The sequence below is a fragment of the Capricornis sumatraensis genome, chromosome 10, assembly GCF_032405125.1.
Source record: "Capricornis sumatraensis isolate serow.1 chromosome 10, serow.2, whole genome shotgun sequence".
NCBI classification, from domain to species: Eukaryota; Metazoa; Chordata; class Mammalia; order Artiodactyla; family Bovidae; genus Capricornis; species Capricornis sumatraensis.
In genome coordinates, this window is record NC_091078.1 from 102791126 (window position 1) to 102816951 (window position 25826).

At 47.5% G+C, this 25826-nt stretch overlaps 1 protein-coding gene and 1 pseudogene across 1 annotated transcript in view; both read right to left on the reverse strand.

Annotated features, from left to right (window-relative positions):
• Window positions 1–14156, reverse strand: part of NR2C2 (nuclear receptor subfamily 2 group C member 2) — a 110242-nt gene extending 96086 nt beyond the window's left edge. Inside the window, exon 1 of the mRNA XM_068983182.1 lies at window positions 14077–14156. The gene's annotated coding sequence lies outside the window, so the exon portion shown is untranslated. The remainder of the gene's footprint in view (window positions 1–14076) is intronic.
• An 8899-nt stretch (window positions 14157–23055) lies between these two features.
• LOC138087831 (eukaryotic translation elongation factor 1 epsilon-1 pseudogene) lies at window positions 23056–23577 on the reverse strand (annotated as a pseudogene).
• Between the last annotated feature and the right edge of the window lie 2249 nt (window positions 23578–25826).

The following is a 25826-nucleotide window of genomic DNA, read 5'->3' on the forward strand; positions in this document are numbered from 1 at the left end:
ATGAAACCATGACAGACAAATAAGAGAAGAATGGCCCCGACTTCAAGGATCACTGTCCTGTAAGAGCAGGTATTACACCGACCTTGACAATGACCCCAGGTCACCGGTGTCAGTGGATCGCCTTCACAGAACAAGATCAGGTCCAAGACAAGGGAGAAGTATTTCCGATTATTTATTCTTTTAATAAGTAGTCAAGAATTTTAACATTTGTTTACTCCTGTTTGTTTCTACAAGAAAAAGCTTTGAGAAACACTCTTGTCTCTTCCCCTATTACAGTCTGGTTCCAACTAATAAGACACAGAGGAAAAAAGAATGACTTCACATGCACCAGAAATCAACCTGATAAAAACACCACTACTGCACGTGAAACCTCTAGAGCTCTAATCTTTTTTCCTCAAAATCTTAAATAAGAGCTCTCTAAGGAATCAGATGGATAAAGATAGCAAACAGATATACTAGATTAAAAAATAAAATCTAAACAGCTACACTACATTAAGAAATTAAGTCCAAATATGCAGCTGCGACTGTAACAGTTTGAGGTGTTATGAGTGTTTGTGTTGCCATCAACTGCATTTTGATGCAAGAAATACATGAACTTGAGTATTAAAAGATAGTGTTAGGGAAGTATCATTGAGTATTAGAGTAGAGAAATAACAAAGTATTAGAAAGGCATACCTTTCTACCAGGTTTCCCTAAAAGAGGTGCTTGACACCTCTTATTTGTCTATCACCTCTAAGATATGTGGTGAAAAGGATTTTACAGGCGACTGTCTGATAGTAACGCAGAAACCTTTCTGTAGTGACTCACTTTAACACTCAATTTGCAGGGCTCATCACCCTCAGCCAAGGCTCAGGGGGCCGCAAAATACTGCTAATGACTGGTGATGGCGGACATCAGGCCTCAGAGAAGCAGCAGTGAGCTGGGAAGTTCAGGAAAGCTAACCGCTCTGCATATTAATCCTCTGGTGATTATGTAAATGACAAGCATCTTCTACTCTGCAGCTCATCTGCTTGCTTTCTTCATGGTGTCTTTTGATGAATGAAAGTTCTTAAGTTTCATAAGGCTGAATTTTTTTTTCTTTACAGTTTGTACTTTTATTTATGAAAATTCTGTCCTACCCCAAAGTCACAAGCCTAATTTTAATATGTTTAAGTCTCTCACATTTAAGTTCTCAATCCATCTGCAAATTAACTCTAGAGTCCAGGGGTAGACAAAGGGTCCAGTGAATTTTCTTCAATTATGGATCATCAATTTTTGACCCCATTCCGGGAACAATCTGAGCTCTCCTCGCTCGTCTGCAGTGACTCCTCGGCCGCACCTCGTGCTCCCGAGGACGGGGCTCGCGGTTCTCTGCTCTCCTGCACAGCTGTCCTGCCTTCCTCTGTCTACTCAGCATCTGACTCTACCCCTTTACAGCTCAGGCTTGCTCGCTGTTGGGGCAGGCGGCCCCCTCCCCACCTTGCTCTCCCTTCCACGCCAACCTCTTGGTCTACTGCAAACATGCAAGACCCAGAGCAACAACCTTCCTTTATATATCGGACTGACCCAAAAGTTCATTCGAGTTCTTCCCATAAGGCGCTGTGGAAAAACCGGAATAAACTTTTTGGCCACCCCAATACTTGATGTCTTGTAATTCTTGATCTGTTAGTTTTCCGCCACCAAAGAAACTACAGTCACCACCAACAGCAGCTTAGGAAGCGCTTACAAACGAACAAGGACGAATGTGCACCTCTGGAAAGGCAAGCGGAGCCTAACAGAATATGAGAGAGACTAAACTATGAAAACTGCTCCCAACGCTGATTTAAATCCAGAGAGACCAGGTAGGAGAGGGAGAAAATTTTAAAAACATATTCCATTTCATCATATTTGAAAAAACATGTTAAGCTGCACACCGCATCTTATCCTCAGGTATAAACCAAAGAAGACAGAGGCTGCTTCCCGCAGGCATCACAGTGTAGTGAGAAATAAGTAAAACAGCATCCTCTAGTGAGGTCAGGAAGTGAGGGCGGACCTTTAACTTAAATGCCCTAGGAAAAAAAAGACAATGTCAGGGGGTGAGGCTCCCCTCAGGGCTTGTTTTCCTGGCTACCCCAGTCACAGGTGGCCCCTGGGACACAGGGAAGGGCAAAGCCTTGGAAAGGGTATCGGGAGATGGTTACCAAGTAGGGGGTGTCTTTCAAGAAACAGCAGCTCTGGGGAACAGTGGGTTATGTCCATGTGTACTTTGGAAAGCCATATTTACTAGTACAACATAATTCTGCATTTGAAATCTGAGAAAAAAAAACAAACCAGAAAACCCTACTGCTTAGACACTACAGACTAGACAAAGGCCTCGGCCACAGCCTTGCTGGCAGAGCAAAGCAGCGCCGTGCTGAGCAACGCACACTCGCTGCAGGGCCACCGCACCCCGGGCAGGACACTGACGCGGGCAGCTCCCGGGTCAGAAGCACAAGGCTCCAAAGGTTGGCGCCTGCCCGCTTGCCTTCTAACCCTGGAGCACCGCACCCCCCATTTTCTCATTAATTAACCAAAGAGCAGAAAACCATGTACCCTAAGTTAAACAATAAAACCAACCTACTATGGAATACTTTCCTATGGTGGTTTTCAACTAACCAAGTTCAACTACCATCCATCCTTTTAAAATAACTAGGCAACAAGTTGACTGCTGAGCATGAGTAACAACAAGAAGAAATAAAGGAGAAAGTCCTTGTCCTTGAAGAACTTATGAAGGAAACCAGTAAGAGCTGAGCAAGGTAAATGCTAGAGTCTGCAGGAAGAAGCGATGGCAGCTTCACAGGAGAGAAGCCAAGACAACTGGTCTTGAAGGGAAGTGGAATGGAGCAAATGGACAGAGGGTGGGTGGGAGAGAGTTCCAGGCAGAGCTCAGACAGACGGGCAGACCACAGGAGGACACAGAGCCGAGGACCAGCAGGCAACCTGCAGGGGACAGCTGGGGTGCTCAAGGAGAGGGCCGGACACTGAAGGCAGCGAGAGCTACCAGAGGTGCGGCAGAGAGATGAAGTGGCCATTCCTGGCTCTTCCAAAAAAAAAAATCCTTCAGGGGACAGTGAGGAGGGGACAGAAAAGGACGGTCCACGGAAGGCCAGTTAGAAAGTGGTGGCCACAGACGAGGGATAGAGTCTTAACCTGAACTAGCAAGTCTTCCAGCGCACCCATGACAACAGGGCGCAGCATAAACACCATCATATGGGCCGCAGAATGGCAGAAGTGAAACTGCCACCGCCTGGCCTCATGTGGCAGGAGGTTTCAGAGCATAAACTCCTTCAAATACAAGTACATCAGTATCTCTCTCAACAACAAAGAAGAGGACACAACAGGGGCTTTAATCAACTCTTCCAGATTTACAGAAAGCATCCAGCTGACCAAACTGCAACCAGGGTGTCTCTGGTTCCAGCGAGGGGCTGCAGACCCCACTGCAGTGACAGCAGGGCTCAGCCTGGGAACACCCAAACCCCAGGGCGCTGGAGAACAGCCCGGCCGTGCGCTCCCCAGGGGCAGGCTGAGAGGCCAACGTCTCCAATGACAATAAACACGGGGGACAAGGAAACCCTGTCTCCGCTGACAGCAGTGGGTGAGCCTGCCTTCCCCTCCACAAAGAACTGATTCACATCATCCTTATTTATATATGATGTGGCCCCAAATCACATAACATTAAAGATTTACTGCCTTGATATTTCCTCATCTAAACAAATATACTGGGTTCAGAGGCCCTGGCAGGCTTCTAAGCTGATCTGATACTGGACTGTGTGAGATTATCATGAAGAACAGATCTCAACCCATACATAAAGGGCCTAACGCTGTGCCAGGCACACAGCAGGCATGCTATGCATGGCGCTACTGCTAGCACCAATTTCAAAGTCACACGAAAGCAGCGACAAACTGTATACTAAAATGCATATTATAATCAGGAATAGGCCCCTTATTTTGACATAAGAGCTACATGAGATTTAACTACATATGTATATGTATTATATGCTCATACCATATTTATAATTCACTCAAACTGCACATCTGAAAAATGAAACGGCTGAATTAGGATAAATCTCACAAATATTTGAAAATAAACCAACACCAACAACTGTTTGCAAAATACTACTACTGCTATAGTATAGAACTTCTTGCCTGGGAAATCGCAGGGGCAGAGGAGCCTGATGGGCTCCAGTCCATGCGGTCGCAGGAGTCTGACACAACTTAGTGACTAAACAACAACAATAGGGCTTCTAGACAGGCGGTGAGGTGTGCAGTCTAAGTTTTATGATGCTGTGCCTGTCAGAAGTCTCTCTGGACTCATGAGAAAATAAAAGCAAAAATATAAATAGAAAACACCTGAGAACTTAAAAAACGAGAGATACACAGCTCAAGACTTGAAATCACAGATCGACCCAAAGGCAAGAAACAGATCAAGTGACAGATTCAGTGAGTGCCCGTCACACAGAAGATGCCACGAGGACACCGGCAGGGCCAAGCTGAGGCACAGAGCCTGTTGTCAAAAAGAGACTCACAGATGACAGCTTTGGGGCCGGGTGATTTCCTGTGCCCACAGGAAACTTGCTTCTTCCCTGTTCCAAGTCTGGGGTCCAGGAAAGGACAGTGGAGGTGCGTGGGGGCTGGGGAGGTGGGTGAGCAGGGACTAGCGGGGAAGAGGAGCGGCTCTCACCTCTGTGGAGTCCCAGCGACCAGAGCAATGCTACAGGTCCCCATGTGGAGACCTGTCCCGAGACACCACTGCACACTGGGGGGGTCTCCCCAGTTTACCAAGGGCCCAAGGGCAAGGACGAAACGCACGCTCCCTGTTTCTATGAGTGTGGCCCAGCAAGAGACGGGAGGAAAGCAGGACAGCTTTTCGGAGCACCTACAATGTGCTTGATATCACTGCTGCTGCTGCTAAGTCGCTTCAGTCGTGTCCGACTCTGTGCGACCCCATAGACGGCAGCCCACCAGGCTCCCCCGTCCCTGGGACTTTCCAGGCGAGAACACTGGAGTGGGTTGCCATTTCCTTCTCCAATGCATGAAAGTGAAAGTGAAGTCGCAGTAGGCAGCATTTAATCCTTAAATCCATTCCCTCTGAGTAGGTGCAACATTATTAGCTCCACCAATGCAGACAGCGGAGGGAAAGGGAGACTCAGAAGCTTAGCCAACTTGTTCCAAGCCCCCTAGTTGGAAAAAAGGTACCTGGGGTTCTAACTCAGGCTTCTCTGACTCTAAAACGACAACTTTCCCTCTGCACCCAACTGCCCTTCAAAATAGTTTCCTGAAAGACGAAGTCAACAGAAGAGAATTATAAAGAGTGAAGGGAGAGCGGCTAATCTTCCCAAGGAGCAAATGGCTCACACCAGTACGCTAGATCTTTAGGAACTTATTTATGTAACCACTAACTCCTAAATAGGGCTTCCCTTGGAGCGCAGTCAGTAAAGCATCTGCCTGCAGTGCAGGAGACCCGGGGTTCGATCCCTGGGTTGGGAAGATCCCCTGGAGAAGGAAATGGCCACCCACTCCAGTATCCTCGCCTGGAAAATCTCATGGACAGAGGAGCCTGGTGGGCTGCAGTCCATGGGGTCGCAAAGGGTCGCGCACCACTGAGCGACTAATTCCTAAATATGTGATTGTGATTTCTGACCTAGCTCCACCCAGACAGCAACACGACAGTTCCTTTGGAACTTGAACACACTTTCTCCTTACACATTTTACCAACATAATAATCATACTGATTAAAACAGCAGGGATAATTTTACAATCTTTAACGTAAAAATTTTTCTACTGAAGCCTAACATGCAGATACAAAAGTGCACACAAATCATAATGCCACAGCTCCCTGCATTTCAGTGAACACACACACACAAACCGCACTGCCCTCAGAGCGCCCCCGGCACCTGAAAGGCGCCCCTCTCGCCTCAGAGCACCAGCTCCCCTGCTGCCCTGCCCTCCACGCTTGTCTCTCAGCCGTGTGTTAGTGTGGCCTCCTGTGTCTGGCTTCTCTGCTCATGGTGATAACCGCAAGGAGCAGCGCATCTTCACTGCCGTGCAGTGTTCCAGCACGTGACTCTGGCACTATTTACTCATCCATTCTACAGCTGATGAGCGTTTAGATGATTCTAGTTTGGAGTGCTAATGACTGGCGTTCCTCTGAGCACTTCTGCACAGAAGGTCCCCAGCTTAAGGTGGAATAACTTAGGATTTTCCAACTTTACCATGGTGTGAAAGGGATACGCATTCAGTAGAAACTGCGCTTGGATTTGTGAATTCTGAACTCTTCCCAGGCTAGCAGTATACAGTTATGATACTCTCATGATGCCAGGCAGCGGCAGCTACCTCCCAGTCAGTCACATGACCTACTGTTACAACTATTACTGTGACAGTTAAACAATTAAACTGTTAAAAAAGTATTCTGTTTCTCACTCTTAATTACTGGAGATATTCAGTAATTATAAAATAGACTTACATTACACGATTTTGCCCAACTGCAGGCTAATGTCACTGTTCTGAGCATATTTAACGTAAACAAGGCTAAGCTTCGGTCTTTGGTAAGTTAGGTGTATCAAGCGCATTTTTCTGTATATTTTCAACTTCTGAATAAACCCATCATAAATCAAGGAACATCTGTATGTGCCTTCTGATGCAATGCATCTTTTCTTCACTTGAAAATTTTCCTACTTTAAAAAACTATCTTTTATCTCTTCAGAAAAGAGACATGTTACAAATTCAGAACTTTCCTGACGGCCGGTGTTGAGACTCTGCCTGCCAGTGCAGCGGACATGGGTTTGATCCTGAGTACAGGAAGATCCCACACGCTGCGCAGCAACTAAGCCAAGTGCCTCAACTACTGAGCCAGCACTCTAGTGCCTGGTAGCTGAAACTACTGAAGCCTGTGCACCTAGGGCCCGCGCTCCCCAGCAAGAGAAGCCGCTGCAAGGAAAAAACCACACACCCGAGAGTAGCCTTCACCTTGCTGCAATTAGAGAAAGCCCAGGCACAGTAACAGAGACTCAGTGCAGCCAAAAATAATAAATTCTTTAAAAATTTAAGTTTTAAAAAATCTGTACTGTAAAGCCTTTGACTGTGTGGATCACAACAAACTGTGGAAAATTCTGAAAGAGATGGGAATACCAGACCACCTGACCTGCCTCCTGAGACATCTGTATGCAGGTCAGGAAGCAACCGTTAGAACTGGGCATAGAACAACAGACTGGTTCCAAATCGGGAAAGGGCTACGTCAAGGCTGTATATTGTCACCCTGCTTATTTAACTTCTATGCAGAGTACATCATGAGAAACGCTGGGTGGGATGAAGCACAAGCTGGAATCAAGATTGCCTGGAGAAATATCAATAACCTCAGATATGCAGATGACACCAACCTTACGGCAGAAAGCGAAGAGGAACTGAAGAGCCTCTTGATGAGAGTCAAAGAGGAGAGAGAAAAAGTTGGCTTAAAGCTCAACATTCAGAAAATGAAGATCATGGCATCTGGTCCCATCACTTCATGGGAAACAGATGGGGAAACAGTGGAAACAGTGTCAGACTATTTTGCGGGGCTCCAAAATCACTGCAGATGGTGATTGGAGCCATAAAATTAAAAGACGCTTACTCCTTGGATGAAAAGTTATGACCAACCTAGATAGCATATTAAAAAGCAGTGACATTACTTTGCCGACAAAGGTCCGTCTAATCAAGGCTATGGTTTCTCCAGTAGTGGTGTATGGATATGAGAGTTGGACCCTAAAGAAAGCTGAGTGCTGAAGAATTGATGCTTTTGAACTGTGGTGTTGGAGAAGACTCTTGAGAGTCCCTTGGACTGCAAGGAGATCCAACCAGTCCATCCTAAAGGAGATCAGTCCTGAGTATTCATTGGAAGGACTGATGTTGAAGCTGAAACTCCAATACTCTGGCCACCTGATGTGAAGAGCTAACTCACTGGAAAAGACCCTGAAGCTGGGAAAGATTGAGGGCGGGAGGAGAAGGGGAAGACAGAGGATGAGATGGTTGCATGGCATCACTGACTCAATGGACATGAGTTTGAGTAAACTCTGGGAGTTGGTGACGGACAGGGAGGCCTGGTGTGCTGCAGTCCATGGGGTCACAAAGAATCGGACATGACTGAGCGACTGAACTGATAAACATATTCTTTTCAGCAAAAGGCTGACATGCACTTTGAGACATCTGCTTTTAACCTTGGTAAAAGGTGATTTTTCAATAATTCTAGGCTTATTCACAAATCAACCTAGTAAAAGGATGCATTATTCCAGAAGCGATGGAGCAGGGGTGAGAGGCAATGAGGGCACTGCAAACGTCATTTCTAGAATGTTCGACAAACAGTACACAATCAGACACACTATATAATAAACACATCCTGAAGCCTGATGGAATAAACTTCCTAAGAGCCATTCAGGCGGCTCTTAAAAATGTCAGGTGGCGCCCAGGAAAACCATGCCGCCTCAGCTCTGCTCTCTGGCCCAACAACCTCTCACTTCTCTCCCCGCTCTTTGGAAACCACTCACCCCGTTTTCCACAATCCAAGCAGGGGAGAATGATAGCCTCTTCTATCGCTGGCATGAAATTCCTCGCTAATGACTTCATTAACACTTAAAGGAATTCGAGTCTTCAGTGTTACCTGTCCATAATATTAGAATAAAAGGTTTCACCTCCTTTTAAGGACTTTTGTTGTCGTGTACTCAGTCACGTTCAACTCTTTTGCAACCTCATGGACTGTAGTCTGCCAGGCTTCTCTGTCCATGGGATTTCCCAGGCAAGAATAAATGGAGTGGGTTGCCAATTCCTCCTTCAGGGACTGAACCCACACTGCCTGGCCTGGCAGACGAGTTCTTTACCACTGACAGCCACCAGGGAAGCCCTCCTATTATGGACTTCAAGGCCTCTTATTACAGTGGAGCAGGTAATTTTTATTGTCCCTAAAAATCACACTTTGCTTCAGGCTGGCTGCCATGATTACAGGCTCCTTGGAGCCCGTGGGTAATCAGAAAGATACCTGAGTATCTGAACCAGTCTCTTCCTTTCCCATCCTAATCCCCTCCCACCCCTCTGCTCCCAGACCCCAGATGCTCGGGTAGAAAGCTGCTCTTTCTGTCCCCTAAGAGTGTCCTTCGCCAATGACCTAATCTGGGCTTTCAAGTCCTCTATCCACTCCCCCACCATCACTGTGGCTATACGAGCTGCGTGTTCCCAGGGAGACTTGCCTTTCGGTACACAGTCCCTGCTGCTTAAACTCAAGCACTCAGGATACCTGAAGAAAGGATGGAAAGCAGGAAGCAGCTGTCCCTGACAAGGGCTATGGGGAGAGAATGGCAGGGTGGGACAGTCACAAAGAGAATCTCATGCCTCAGGCCGAGTAGGCTGAGGCAAAAGAAACTCCCACAGGTAGGGAAGAGCCTGTCTTTTCAATGCGTGACAGATGCGGTTAAAGATGATAATCACACCTGGAGGAAAAAAGTCTACAGTAACTTTCCCGGAAGGTAACAGGCAACAAAGGGACGAGAAGAAACTAACCTCTGACGGAGGACTTCCGCAGCCGGTGGGAGGCTAGCCTTGACGAGCCTTAGCTCGGATCCTTCCCGGGTTTTTCCCATGCAGTACTGTTCAAGGGGGACTAGCCTCTGCTCCACGGATGCTCTGGGACTTAAAGGAGCACACGGCTCAAAAGAAAGAGGACGCAAGGGTAAAAATCTCAAGTGAGAGTCCTCGAAAGGTGGAGACAGTCGGGGAGCGAGACACACGGGCCGGGGCTCAGCGCCGAGGCTGCAGGGGGCGGGGCCACAGGCGCGCCGCCGCGCTCTCCGTGCCGCCCCCGGAGCAGGAGGCCCCTGTGCCCGACCCCAGTCTCAGTGTTGGCTCCCCGCCTCCCCAGCTCACAAGCGGGGAATCTCCCCACTTACAGCTCCAGAGACAGGAGTAACTTGACTTCTTGGAGATAATCACTAAAACTTCCCAGAAGCCCTTATAAACTGGGGTTATCACAAAGCTTTTCCTCTTTCTGAAAGGCATGTTTATGACAACAAAACTTAAAGGTCACGGTAGATAAAACTGCTAAAAGAAACAAATAATTTAATGATATAACACACATATATATAAAAAAATAGATATATTTAGCTTTTCCACTAAACTATGAGTTCTTTGGTTACCCTAAGGAGTTCAAGGAATCAAAAGTGCTGGATTGAAAAATAATACCAAAAAATTCTTCAACAGGACAGAAAAAAAATTCCAAAAGCATGTGATTAAATAAAAGGGTGACTGTTTAAAAAATATTGTAACATTTGCAAAATCTGTATTATGTAAAATAAGTCAACAGAAATGTTCCATTTACCAGCCTCTTAAGCAGAAGCTTGATATCTCTGACAAATCCGCCTGTGACACTGGTAAAGCAACTACAAAGTCATTTTCAGTAACTCTATTGCATGGCTCATCTTTGAAAAGGTAACTATTTTACATCAGTGGCTACAGAGACTGAATTCCCAACTCTCTGCAAGCTCACCAAGTCTTCCTCTTTGTCCTTTGATCCTCCGTGATAGGGTAAGACCAGCATTTTTTATTTCAAGAAAAATCACACTGGTGCCTTAATCCTCCAGTTAAAGTAAATGGCATGAATATATATGCTCTTTATTAGAGTTCCATTCACACTAACTTTCACGTAGTTTACTTACAATTATCTATTTCTTATCTCAAAAAAATAATAAGCCATAAATCAACACATTAGGTAGGCAAAAAAGGATTCCTCTCCGGTTTCTTACACATATTATGGACTTCCCAGGTGGCACAGGGGTAAAGAATCTGCCTGCCAATTCAGGAGACAGGAGATGTGGGTTCAATCCCTGATCGGGAAGACCCCCTGGAATAGAAAACCACAACCCACTCCCGTATTCCTGCCTGAGAAATCCCACGTACAGAGGAGTCTGGGGGGCTACGCCCACAGGCAAAAAGCTGCACACGACTGATGCACGCAGTGTCTGCAGACAGTGCCACACTCTGAGAAACCACTTCCTAACTCACCCAAGTACTGTGACAGGTATTTATTTTACTGCTGACACTGCTGCTTAACTGCTAAACAAGCCCACATAAAAAGACACCAGTAATGAGCAGCCGCTTAGTTATCTGAGATCAAAATTATCAACAATTCAATCACTCAACAAGTAGTCACTGGGCCACTCTGCTAAGTGCTGGAAATACAATGATGCAGAAAATTATTCCTGCTCTCATAAGGTAAAACGAACAGGTATCCATCAAATGATGACATTACGGAGTGTAATTATGCAGTGAGAGAAATATTATGAAGGAAAAGAACACAGTGTAAATAAAGAAAAAGGAGTTGATCTAGACTGGTATGGGGGATCAAAGAGGGACTCCCTAAGGAAGTGAGGCTTAGGCTGACATCTGCAGGACTTGGGGGGGAGGCAGGGGGAGCAACAGCAAATGAGGGTTTTAAGGAAGAGGGAACAGCATCTGAAAGAGCCTGGGGTAAAGGTAAGCCACACCTTCAAGGAAGCTGAAAGCAGGCCGGTGTGTCTCGTGCACAAGGAGCTCGGAATACAGGGATAAGAAAATGATGAAAAGTCTTAGAAACGTTTGAAAATAGGGAGGAGGAAAAGGACTTCTAGCATTATGTCCTGGGAGGGCTTGAGGACTATAATGCCTGCAAGAGAATTTCGTAAATTGTAAAGCACTGCACAATTTCGTTAATAGTATGAGTCCCACACTTCTCTTTCTAAATACACTTCTGGCCTGGACACCAAGTGACCAGCTGAAAGCATAAGAGCCAAAATTAGTTCCCCAGAGTTCTAATCCAGTTTTGCCCTACACCACATTGTCTAAAAATGTCACTGTTTGCCTCACTTAACCAGTTCAATGTCTTTTCCAGACAGCTAGTTCTTCACGACAATAACTCAAACTGTGAGCATTTACTACACACTTTTCTAAGCTCCTTATTTACATTTAACTCATTTAATCCTGAATTCTAGAAGGAAAGTTCTATTCACTGTCCAGATGAAGACACTGAGGCTCAAAAAAGTTAAAGAACTTACCCGAAGTCACAGGGCTAGTAAATACTGGCACTGTTAACCACAAGACTAGCTTCTGCCTACAACTTATGTACGTAGGTATGTATGTACAGAGATATATTGAGGGAAGAGGGAGAGAACAGAATGCAAGTGTTTGGAATTACAATCACATACTTGACACCCACCAATGAATCATCTAGCACCTGGGTAATAGTGGGGCTCAGCAAGTATCTGAGGAATTGAAGGGATGACAAAGGATTTTAATGTGGAAGTAAAGTGATTTTCCGGAGAAAGCAATGGCACCCCACTCCAGTACTCTTGCCTAGAGAATCCCAGGGATGGGGGAGCCTGGTGGGCTGCCGTCTATGGGGTCGCACAGTCGGAAACGACTGAAGCGACTTGGCAGCAGCAGCAGCAAACTGATTTTCTGATGCTTTCCCACCAAGTCATGTATTCAACAGCTATGCATTTCATGGCTTTATTTTCCCTGACTCTCGTTGATTATTATTCTCCGTTACCTTTATCATATTTCACAAGACTTCAGCTCGGAGGTAGAGGGGGGGAAACGGATGGAGCAATGAACTAGCGCAGAGCCTCACTGCACACCAAATGCCCTCCCTCCTGGGGCTCTGCACTGGCCCTTTTCTCTCACGCTATTCCTTCCGTGGTTTCTTCTACTGAATCACCTTCTCACAAAGGCCTTCCCTGACCACTCAATGGCAGTTTTCTCAGGCCTGCAACACATCACCCCACACCCCCAATTCTAGGAGAGCAGGGGCCTGGTCTACCTGGTTCTCTGAATGTATTCCAGGACCCTGGGCTGAGCGAATACATATTTAACCAACGAATGAAAAGACAATACTCCGGATTCCCCTCTGTTCTCTGAAGCCCTCCATACCCGTAAGCTTTCCACTCCAGGTGACTCCACACTCCATTTTCAACAATAACACCACTTCTGCAGGACTCGAGGTTTGCAAAGTAGCCTGGACTCCATTTTCTGAGTTGAGCACCTCACACGAGCTGAGAAGGGAGGTCCGGCCTGCTAAGAACGCCCATCCTCCCATTTTAGGGTCGATGAAATTGAGCCTCAGGAAGGGGATTCGCCCGCAGCCGCGCCGACAACACGGGCAGGAGCCCTAAGAGGTATCGATTCCACAACGCCCTATCCCACGAGCCGACGGCCCTGGGTTCAGGATGCTTCATCACCTTTATTACTATTGTTCAGCAGCACTCACTCCGGACGCGCACCAGGCGGAGGGCGCGCCCCAGCCCTCGCCGCGTCCCCGCGCGTCCCACGCGCCCCCGGCCGCGCCCCGCCCCAGGCCCCGCCCCCAGGCCCCGCCCCCAAGCCCCCACGCCGCGCCCGGGTCTCTGCTCCCGCCCCGCCAAGGGCGCCCGCGCCGCGCGGGGACCACCCCCTGCCAGCAAAGCCCAATCAGCAGAGGCCCAGGGGGCGGGGCCGCGAGGCCCCGGCCCTCCTATCTGGGCGCCAATTGACCCCCTCAGCTGTCACTCATAAGGTCGCACCCACACACCCGCCTTCCTCCCTTTCCTCCAACCCTCCCCTTCAGGGGAAAAAAAAAAACCGAAACGGCGGTTGGGCCACGGCGGTCGCCAACGGCGGGCGGGAAGCGGAGGGGAGAGGAACCGGGGAGTGAGGGAAGGAGGGCTCTGGGAGGAGCAGGCGATGAAGGAGGAGGAGGAGGGGAGCCCGGCCCAGCCGGAGCCGTCGCCGCCGAGGACAAAATGGCGACGCTGGCGGAGGGCCAACTGTGAGGCGGGGCCGCGGTGTCCCCCCTCCGCCCCCACCCTCGCGCCGGCCGGGCCGGTCAGGGGGAGCCCGCTCGCCTCGCCGGCCGCGGGCGGGGAGGGGAGGGGAGCGGCCCGGCCCACTATGCAAAGCGGCCGGCGCCACCGCCCCGTGGCAAAGGTAAAAGGGTCGGGTTCAGCCGCCGCCGCCGCGGCGCCTCCATGTCCGCGCGCCAGGCCCGCCCCCTCCGCCGCCGGCCCGAGCCCGCCCCGGCCCTTTTTTTTTTTTTTTCCCTTCAATTTTTACCTCAGGATTTGGCGCCAAAGCGGCCTCGAAGCAGGTCCCGTGTCTGCGGCGGGTCGGCCCCCGGCGCGGAGGGCAGGGCGCGGGGGGGAGGCCGGCTTCCCGGCGTCGGCGTTTGGCGGGAGCCCCCGGGCCGCTTAGGCTCGCGGGGCAGCTGGCGAGAGACGGGACGCCGAGGTGGGAGCTGGACGGCGGGGGCGGGCCCGGAGGCGCCGCCGGGGTCGCGGGGAAGGAGGGGTTTGTTATTGTTTTTGTCAGTGAAAGGTCAGAGTTCGTGACCCCGGTGCCGCCGCCGCCGCCGCCGCCCGCGCGCTGGGAGGAGGAGGGCGAATGTTCTTCTTCCTCTTCCCAGCGCCAGCCTCGTCGCGGCCGCGGGGGGCGGGCGAGCACGCGATTGGCTGAGGCGCGCGCGCGCGCCGGAACGCGCCGGCCGCGCCGCTCCGGCAGGCCCCTCCGCGGCCGCGGCCCGGGCGGCGGCTCCGGTGTCCGCCGGGGTCGCCGTCCGGGCTCGGCCGCGCCGCCATACGGCCACCGCGGAGCTTAAACGCCGAGGTCGTCGGGGCGTGCGGTTGGCTGGGCGTTGTCAAAGGCCGGGAACGCCCGCCTCCCCGTTATTCGGAGTGGCCCGCCCGCGAGCTCCTCGAGGCCGGGTGGGGACCGTGTTCTCGCCGTAACGTCCCCCACCCGGGCCTCCGCCGAGCCCAGCCGAAGCCTCTGTGCTTGTGGACTGAAGAAGTGATGGCGGCGGAGCGCCCGGAGGGCGGAAGTGGGTGGTTTGTTGGGTGGGCGTTGACCGGTGCGTGCCCTCGGTTCGTGCCCTCGGTCCGGATGATCCGAGGATGCACCAGCTTCTGGGAGTATCAGGTAACGTGTTGAAGCCCTCCCAAGCCTGTCACTGTCTTTTCTGGAATATATGCCCCAAGTCTTACGTCCAGAGTCTCCTCGCGATTAGAAACTGAACAACAGTGCTTCCGTTCAGTTCAGTCGCTCAGTCGTGTCCGACTCTTGGCGACCCCATGGACTGCAGCACGCCAGGCCTCCGTGTCCATCACCAACTCCCGGAGCTTGCTCAAACTCATGTCCATCGAGTCGGTGATGCCATCCAACCGTCTCAGCCTCTGCCGTCCCTTGTCCTGCCTTCAGTCTTTCCCAGCATCGAGGTCTTTCCCAGTGAGTCAGTTCTCATCAGGTGGCCAAAGGATTGGAGCTTCAGCTTCAGCATCAATCAGTCCTACCAATGAAGTGCAACAATGCTTAAGTGTATACAAAGAAACTCCTTGTAGAGTTGCTTACGTATACAAATACAGTTGCTCCTCTTGATCCTATGAATCTTGGGTTGTAGGTATTCCCTAGATATATCTCTCTCATAGTGATGGTTTTACTTGCTTTGCATGGTGCAGACTGCCGTTTTATTTGGGACGCCCTGAGCTGCATAGGCCAGACCGCTTGATGACCGTTCTTTTCGATAGGCCTAAGATCCGCTGCTAATTGATTTTCTTTCCTGAACTTTTCTTGTTTATTATTAATAAATTCTTACTCGAAGATGGATGATTTAACCTTTTTTTTTTAACCAGTAGCCATTTAGCTTTTATCAGTGTGACCTCAACTTTGAGTATTTTGTCCATAATCTTGTAATATTTTTATTTGATAGGAAATGCTTTAACACACCCATTTTCCTTGTTTTCACTTCTCAAGGAAGAGGAAGGTGAGAACCAGAAAGGTCAAATGATATGCCTAAGGGAACACAGTATCTTGATAAATCCTTGTAAACATGTACTGCTTTGTCATTGTGTACTTTCCTCCCCCCAAGTTAGGTTTTCAATGTTGTATACCACTTCTAGCTATAGCTTTAAAATAAATACATTGAGGTTTTTTGTGGGGTTTTTTGGGGGGAGGGGGCAAACAGAACTGTACTAGATTTTGAAATGAATACTAAACAATAATGTTTCTCTGATGGCTTATGATTTTCTGCATTTAATACTCGCAGTTCTGTGAACAAGCCACTGTTATTTCATTTTACCTGAGGTGAAAGAACTGATGCCCAGAAAAGTGACCTCTCTGGTGCTACAGGTGCAGAAAGTGAGGCCAAATCTGCGATACAGTCCTTTAGAACTTTTCTGTTGTAAGCCATGCCGCATCGGTTTGCTCTGTTTGTAGTAGTGGTCAGTAAATTGCCGGTTAAAACTTTGGTTAATGTTGATATTAACAGTAATAGCAGGACCTTCCTGGCGGTCCAGTGGTTAAGACTTGGCTTTCCAATGCAAGGAAGAGGAGGCCTGGTCCAGGAGCTAAGATCCCACATGCCTTGTGGGCACAAAAACAGAAGCAGTATTGTAACAAATTCAATAAAGACTTTTTAAAAAAATGTAATAGCAAGCCTTCATAATCTTGAGCACTTTTCTGCCTCAGGAAACAGAAGTACGTGGACATGCACTGGCAGACTGCTGTTACAGTATCAGCAGGTGACAGGCCTCTGCAAACTGAGGTGGGCACTGCCATTTTTTTGCTCCACTGTGTGTTGGGCAGAAGTTTTTAGTGGTAGCTGTTAAGTGACTTTGTAACGCTTGATGGATTTTATAACAAAAATACACGCGTTGTGTTACACTAGCTGTACTTTTTTTCTTTTTTACTCTTAATAGGAAGTATCCACATTTGCATTCACAGTTACTTTGAAAGTTGTTTTATCAACCTTTTAAGTATTCTTGGTTGGGGAGTGCACTTCAGAACTTCCAGGCGCATGCTGGGTCTGAAAGCTCTGGGTGGGGCCTGGCATGAGCATGTCTACTGGGCATCCCAGGTCATTCTGATGCACGCCACGGGCTCAAATCACTGAGCGAACTCCAAAAACGTGTGGCAAAAAGAAAACTTTTCGTTCAAGAATTTCTTTTAACTTCTTGACTGCCTGAAGACTATTTATTCACAGAAGCACTGGGAATGATCTCTCTGGCAGTACCCAGCACTTGTATCTGCATTGCCTCAGCACCTACCCACACTGAGCCTGTACTGAAATGTGCCTTGTCCTTTTCTCAGACCTCAGCACAGTACCTAGTACACAGTGGGTATGAAGTGGGCACCTAGTGAATGCTTTTCCCAGCAACAGTGTATGATGAACAGTGTTGGTATCATCAGCTCGTTTTTACAGATGAACTCAAGTGAAAACATGGTTTAGTTGGACTTCCTGGAGCTGGCCTGTGAGCCCGGGCCTTCTAGCTCCCTACACAGAGCTTGTGAATGAGATCCAGCCATTCCCTCCTCGGCCTGTGTGGTCCTCTGGACAGGTCTTTTTCCCCACAACACTTAAACAGGTCTGTTCTGCAATCATTAACTGAGAGCAGGAAGTAGATCACGCAGTTTTCATTTTGTACCTGAGTAGATGTTTTTTGCCATCCAGGCTTATCTGTGTTTAAATGATAAGTGTTAATGAAAATCAAGTTTTAAATAATAGTTGTAGACATGCTAAGTTTTTCAAATTACTATTATCAAGTAGAGTTTCTTTTTACCTAAAAGGTATGGCTTTTGTGATAGCGTAAATAATGGTTTTTCCTTTTTATTTTCATAGACTAGGAAGACTTAATGATTACCTTCATAAGTACTTATGTACATCTTTGTATCATTTTTCTGTAATAGCTTGTTATTGTATATAGTATTTGTGACACTTCTGTCATTTATATAATTATGACATGTTTGTAAAATAAACTTTTAAACCTCACATAATTGTTACTAGCCTTTTTAAAAAAAAAATAACTTGGAATATGAATAGATGTAATCACTCAATACCAGATTGCACATTCCTTATACTCACACATTATCCTGTTTAATCTTCACAATAACCCTTTGAAGTAGATGGTATTTTTTCTTATTTTTTTCACAACTGAAGAGGCAGAAAACCTTTAACAGAGGGAGAATAACATCTGCAAAGTCACCTGGTTGGCATATGCTGGGACATTTATCGGTAGTGATTTCTGCTAAGTTATATATATATTTTGGTCATGCTGCCCAGCTTGAGGGATCTTAGTTTCCAAACCAGTATTGAGCCCACGCGCTGGGCAGTGAAAGCCTAGCCACTGAGAATGGTTGGGGCCGCTAGGGAATTCCTTCTGCTTCGTCTCTTCTGTCCTGGAGGACTTAGAAAAGAAGGAAACCTTTCTCTTCTACCCACCTCTGTGATTCTGTCACAGTCGAGCTTTGTTACGGTAGAAGGTTACTTGGGGAAGTCTCAGCTTCTGTATCAGTGGCCCTTGTTCTTCCTAGGTAGAGGAAGCCCGGTGCTGCGGTGGATGGATGGTTCTGGAACATAGGAACACTGCAAGAGTGGGTCCCGGGCCGCTCTGGAATGGCTTTTACTGAGTCATGACTCTAAGGGGTTTTTGTTGTTGTTTCTATTTGGTTTTTTGGCCACGCTGAGCAGCATGACCAGGGATATTAAATCCCTGGTCGGGGAAGTGCTAACTCTTTGGTTTCTGCCCCCTGGATCCCATGCCTTAATAAGCTGTACTTAGTTCACATTATCTTGAAAACATAAGGGAAAATCAGACTACCTTCTCAGAAGAGGGCACCTGCTGGGACTTCCCTGGTGGTCCAGTGGTTAAGACCACGCTTCCACGGCAGAAGGCACAGGTTTGACCCCTGGACTGGGAACTAAGATCCTGCATCCCACGAGGCACGGCAAATAAATAAACCTACTTTTAAAAAATCTGCCTGCCCTTGGTCCCCTGTTTTAGAATATGCTCGGGAGTATGTTGTGTTCATAAACGTCATCTAATTGGGCCTCTTTGAGTCGTGAGGCTTGGAGTTCTTTACTAACCCAGCACCACTTCAAGAGCTAAGCCACTTGGGGCTGTCAGCTGTCTAAAACAGCATTCCTTGAGTTTGCTAAGAGATGAGTTCCACCCCACAACCTGTTCACTGTAGCCCAGGAAATGCACCTCAAAGCAGAGATTCCTTGGAAAAGCCTCTCAAGTGCTTTGCTTTGGATTCCACCCTCAGCCTTGGGGAGAGAGGGGCCGCTGCTAGAGGCCTCCGGCTTCCAGGGAGCTCTGGGTGCAACAGTCAAGACTGAGGGTCTAAACAGCACAAATCCCCTTGGTTTTACCCTCACATTTGGCCCCTCCTCCTCTGGCTCCAAGTTTAGGTCTTGTCTCTGTCTTAACTGCTGTGGTTTCCTAGCCTTCCTAACTAATCCAAGTAGCTTCCCCCGTATCCATTCACTCATCCACCCTTCCTTGCTCCCTTTGTGCTGCTGCTGAAACAGCCACTCCTAGCCCTCTTCTGTTTAAGAAGTTCTTTTAATGGTTCTGCGTTGCTTAGGGCTGAAGGGAAAACTCAGATGCCTAAGGTGAGGACCTTGAGTTGGGGTAGGAGTCTAGCAGGCAGTCTCAGGGAGGCACCATTCATATGTTAAATGGTGTTAGTGACCCCTGGCAAGCTCACTACCCACTTAAAGAGACAGAGCCCCCTCACCGGCACCTGGAATGTGGCCCAGAGACACCGTATCTCAGATTTCTCAAGAGAAGCCAGGAATCCAGACGTGTAAATGTGAAATCTCTTACCTTTAAAGTACTGGCAGTTTGCAACCGGTTTCTAAACTCTGCAGGCCAAGCAGCATCTCTTATGGTTCTGGGCCTCAGAACTAGTTTGGCACCTTTGAGTAAGCAGATAAAATCCAAGCTCCTGAGCCAGGGCGATCGAAAGCCCTTCCCAGGGGTCCTTTCTGCCACCTTCAGGTGGCAGTGGTGGTCTTTCGACAAAAACACTGTGGAACTCAGAATTGTGATTCTATTGAGCATATAGTTTGCATCTCAAGGAAGGGAACTTGGCAGGCAGAAAACAAGCCCCCCGTTTAGAAGTTGAATCCAAAGTGCGTGTGCGTGTCTCTGCGTGTGTGTGTGTGTGTGTGTGTGTGTGTGTGTGTGTGTGTGTTGCGGATGGGGGCCTGTTTCTCTTCTAGTTCTTGTAATTTGAATAAACTTCCTGTCTCCTGCCAGGGCAGGAGAGCAGTCACTACAGAGCAGTCTGTATAGCGTGAGGTCAGGGGATGAGGGTCTCAGGGTTCCTTATAAGACACTCAACTGGCGCTCCTGTCTTTACCCCCATCGTGGCCTTCCCAGACCCTGTGCCTCCGGCTTCTGAGCCTATTTGGGAAGCAGGGGCCGGTGTGTCTGGCTGGCATCTCCCCCTGGGGGCACTTTAGTGTTCAAGTTCTGTGCCAAGGTAGCTGTCACTGTCCCTGCATGTTGTATCTTCCAAAAATGAGTTTCCACACCCTATGCCTCTTGGATTTTCTCTGTCCTTCAGGTTATATCTTTTTATTCATTTACTGTCCTTTCAGTAGGTTTTGGGAAGGAGCCAAGAAATGCATGTTTCCTCGTTATCTAGCTGCTTCTTGAGGCTCCAGGTTTCAACATGAAATTTGATTTGTTCAAAGACATTTCGGAAATGACAGGTAAATCAGCATCTCTTTGTGCTAGGAAAGTCAATATTTATGAGTGGATCAGAGTTTCAATCAGCAAAGACAGTTTCCAGAAGAACAAAGAATTTTTGTAGATTTGCCATGAATTTCATACGTTTTCCTCTTTGTAGTATTTTGAAGCTTTTAGAACAAAAAACCAACTGCCGTGACTTTTGAATACATGACTGTAATTCTTCTGTTTTGGTTTGTCTAATTTGTCTAATCGAAACTTTGTGCTTTTTATTCCCCCCCCCTTACCTGATACTCTGAAGCCAGTGGTTCAAAAAGTTTTTTGACCATAATCTATTAAGTATAAATTTATTTTACATCAACAAGCAGCACATCATACATAGTAGGCGTGCATGTGTGCCTAGCCACTTCAGTCGTGTCTGACTCTTTGCAGCCCTGTGGACTGTGAACCCGCCAGGCTCCTCTGTCCATGGGATTCTCCAGGCAAGAATACTGCAGCGGGTTGCCACGCCCTCCTCCAGGGGATCTTCCAACCCAAGGACTGAACCCGTCTCTTCCATCCTTTGTATTGACAGGCGGGTTCTTTAGCACTAGCGCCACCAGAGAAGCTGCATATATACATATAGTATATATGTATATACATATGATTAAAACAAAAATGCCATGAACCTGGTCCCTGGCGATGATGGAATATTCTGGTGCCTTCTACTTTGCTCTCTGTTGTATGAGGCAGGGTGGGGTCCTGGTTGTGATCCATGACACTGATTTGTAACTTACTTCCAGAGTTTGAAAAACAAGGATAAAGAAACTTCATTTATGGTGCTTTTTTTTTTTTTTCCCTTTCTTTTTTGCTTTGTGCTTTCTGAATACAGATTTTCTCTTGTCCAAGCTCCTCTTTCGCTCCCCACACTGTTACAACATCACCCTTGAAAGGTGATCAGCACAGAGAAGAGACCCGTCACTCTGCTCTGCCAACACAGAACGCCCTTTACTGTAAGACATCCTCAATCACCTGTCCACAGAAGAGACCCCGGCCACGTACACAGTGTGTCTGCAAAATCGCTCCATGATCACCAGGACACTGTGAGGGCGGCCACGGGATGTTAAGCTTCTCCTGAGTTCTGTGGAAGGGGATGTTGCCGTGCCAGGCAGCGGCTCTGCAGTCCCAGGTCTGACCGAGGCGGGCTGGTTTCCCTTCCAATGTCCACCGCCTCGGCCGTGTATTCTTCCTGAGATCGTCTGGCACAGTGTCGAACTCTAAAAGGTGCCTTGAAGTCTTGTCATGCTACCAATGACAGCCCTCATTCCTAACACATCATTCCAGATGCCCTTGGGTCTCCTCTTCGGCTCAGAATCTGATTCTCCACTGCTGACTCCAAGCCTGGCCACAAGCTGGGGTCACTGACAACAGACCAAGCTTTGACTCTGAAAACCTTCCCAGACCCTCCCAAGCCCAGATCCCCAGCCTGCACATCCACAATGTCCCGAGGGCACTTGTACCTAGACAAGGGAACCCCAGAAGAGAGGGCTGAGCCACGGAGGAGCCCAAGGCCACGCAGGCAAGGTGGGGATGAACTCCACTTCATGCTGGCCATCTCAGGCCCCAGAACCTACACAGCTGTCCCCTGGGCTGGCTCCCCTGCCAGTGTTACCCGCCGCGCCCCAGGGGGGCAGCCTTGGTAAAGCGGTCCAGGCTCTGTTTGTAGCATGTGGTACATGGGTGGTCAGCCCGACAACACTGGTCTGGCTTCACATGACCGACAGGCCCCCGGCTGTGCCCTGCTTGGTTTCACTTCCGGAAATAGCCCCGTCCCTTGGGGACATGACCCCCCCCGCCCCGGGAACCAGAGGTGTTCTCTCTCCCTAGGAACTGGAGTGGCAAGGGAATGATGGCTTCAACCCCAGAATAAGACCTGTCCGTTCTTACAGGACATATAGTAACTGCAACCTTCAGGCATGACTTGACCACAGGATAAAAGTTCACAAAGGGTTTGAGAATAGCAAGTAATTGATCAATTTTTAGATTATTATTTATTTAATTTTTTATTTTTTTCTCAACCACCTTTACTGGCTCACATAAATATCGAAAGACAAATCCATCTGTCTCCCCCTATTGTCTCCTTGGTGACAATTTACTCTAGCTGTTAATCAACAAACTACTAGAAATACGCAGAAGGGGGAAATGAATTTTACAAGATGAAAGAGGTCAATAACCAGTCAAATACATCAATCACTGGAAGGACTTTTTTTTTTTAAGATTAAACCACTGATTTGCAACTTTTATTAACAGAAATTTCATCTATATCTATAAAAACCAAGATAATTGATAACTTGATTTCAACTCAAGTTTTGACAGCAGCTGAAGTTTTACATTAAAAAAAACTGCAAAATGTCAACTAAAAAAAAAACAGACAAAACGCTGGGACATGAGTCTGTACTTAAATTCTACCAACTTCAACAAATAGAGAACGGGTGCATATCAGTTCACGTCAGTCCTCTGGTCTGAAACACACTTCCCACTGGACATGGGTTACTCCCTCTTCTGGGCGGGGCGTGGGTGGCTTCTACTGGGAGTTAGAATATAGTCTGTTCTTGATGAAGACAACACTAGACAGACGCTGCCTAATGCCTGGACAGTGCTGAATGTGACAAAACCAGCGCGACACGTTAAGGTATTTCTCCTTCTCTTGAACTGTCAGGTCAACAATAAAGCGATGAAGCCCATAATACAACAGGATATCTGCTAATGTGAAGTTATATCCTGTAAGGTAGACTTTATCTTCAAGGTATGAATTAAGATCCTTCAGGACAGTGTGGATGTCTTTACTGGAGTGTCCGTCCGCTCGAGTTACCCTGTATTCTAACCACTGCTGAACCACGGCTTTCTCCTCTGCCGTGCTCCCCAGCAAATATTCCTTGTTGGCCTGCTTGACTAGGTGAGCTGCTATGGTAGTCAGTCCCGTTAGACTTGGACCATTGTTTGTCTGAAGAACTGGAATCTGGCGCTCGCCCTGAGCGCTGTACTTGTTCCCTTTACTCAGCCCCAGAGACTTCTCCAGCAGCGTCAGCTCCGCGGCCGCCGCCATGTTCCGGCAGAGCTCCCGGCAAGGGGCGGCTAGATTATTATTTATAAATACATCTTAGAAATTCTAATCTATTCCATTATGTGAGAAACGTGATGAATCCCCGAGATCACTTGCCTTAAAAATCCTTCATATGTGCGTGTGCCTCCTAACATGTCAACTGAATCACTAGAAGCATGAAATGTTAAAACTTTTTAAAGCATGTGTACTTTGGATTTTAAATATTAAGCTGGATTTTAAATACCCCATCTTAAGTTGAAGCAAACCTTGTGCATATGATTGCAGAAAAACAGAACTGCAATTAAATACTGAAATAACACTGGATTACGTACATGGTTGGATAATGAAATGCATCGTGTGTGTGTTATGACTTTGGGGAAAAGGTCCTACTGATTGGTCCAAGGCTGTCAGAGTTTTCTGTTGATTTTAGGAGGGACTTCACATTGCAAGTCTGAGAAAATATTAATAGCTCAAGAGTATCAGCAGTTATAAGCATAGGTTTCCGGATCGTGAGTGTGCGACCCCGGGCTAGTGACACAAGGTTTCTATTCCCCAGTTTCCTCATCTGCAAAACAGAGATAATAATAAGAACTCACCCCAACAGGTCCTTGGGACAATTAAACGGAGGATCGGGGTTAAGGTGCTTAAGACTCCTTCATGCTGAGATGCTTACTATTTATTATTTGTTAATAATCACACAGACGTCTCCTAGGAGCTTGTGAGAGGTCAGTGCTGTTGGCTGCTGATTTAGTAATTGTTTGATTCAGGGCTTAAAATACAAGTAGCATCAAACCAGCTTCCCCAAAGTCACTTAAAGTGATAGCAATATATGTAACAGATGCCCCAATAACGCTTATGTAAGTTCAGTTCAGTTCAGTTCAGTCGCTCAGTCATGTCAACTCTTTGCGACCCCCATGAATCGCAGCACGCCAGGCCTCCCTGTCCATCACCAACTCCTGGAGTTCACTCAAATTCATGTCCATCGAGTCAGTGATGCCATCCAGCCATCTCATGCTTGGTCGTCCCCTTCTCCTCCTGCCCCCAATCCCTCCCAGCATCAGAGTCTTTTCCAATGAGTCAGCTCTTTGTATGAGGTGCCCAAAGTACTGGAGTTTCAGCTTCAGCATCATTCCTTCCAAAGAAATCCCAGGAATGATCTCCTTCAGAATGGACTGGTTGGATCTCCTTGCAGTCCAAGGGACTCTCAAGAGTCTTCTCCAACACCACAGTTCAAAAGCATCAATTCTTCGGCGCTCAGCCTTCTTCACAGTCCAACTTTCACATACATACATGACCACAGGAAAAACCATAGCCTTGACTAGATGGACCTTTGCTGGCAAAGTAATGTCTCTGCTTTTGAATATGCTATCTAGGTTGGTCATAACTTTCCTTCCAAGGAGTAAGTGTCTTTTAATTTCATGGCTGCAGTCACCATCTGCAGGGATTTTGGAGTCCCCCCCCCAAATAAAGTCTGACACTGTTTCCACTGTTTCCCCATCTATTTCCCATGAACTGATGGGACCAGATGCCGTGATCTTTGTTTTCTGAATGTTGAGCTTTAAGCCAACTTTTTCACTCTCCTCTTTCACTTTCATCAAGAGGCTTTTTAGCGCCTCTTCACTTTCTGCCATAAGGGTGGTATCATCTGCATATCTGAGGTTATTGATATTTCTCCTGACAATCTTGATTCCAGCTTGTGTTTCTTCCAGTCCAGCGTTTCTCATGATGTACTCTGCATAGAAGTTAAATAAGCAGGGTGACAATATACAGCCTTGATGTACTCCTTTTCCTATTTGAAACCAGTCTGTTGTTCCATGTCCAGTTCTAACTGTTGCTTCCTGACCTGCATACAGATTTCTCAAGAGGCAGCTCAGGGGGTCTGATATTCCCATCTCTTTCAGAATCTTCCACAGTTTATTGTGATCCACACAGTCAAAGGCTTTGGCATAGTCAATAAAGCAGAAATAGATATTTTTCTGGAACTCTCTTGCTTTTTCCATGATCCAGTGAATGTTGGCAATTTGATCTCTGGTTCCTCTGCCTTTTCTGAAACCAGCTTGAACATCAGGAAGTTCACGGATCACGTATTGCTGAAGCCTGGCTTGGAGAATTTACTTTACTAGCATGTGAGATGAGTGCAATTGTGTGGTAGTTTGAGTATTCTTTGGCATTGCCTTTCTTTGGGATTGGAATGAAAACTGACCTTTTCCAGTCCTGTGGCCACTGCTGAGTTTTCCAAATTTGCTGGCATA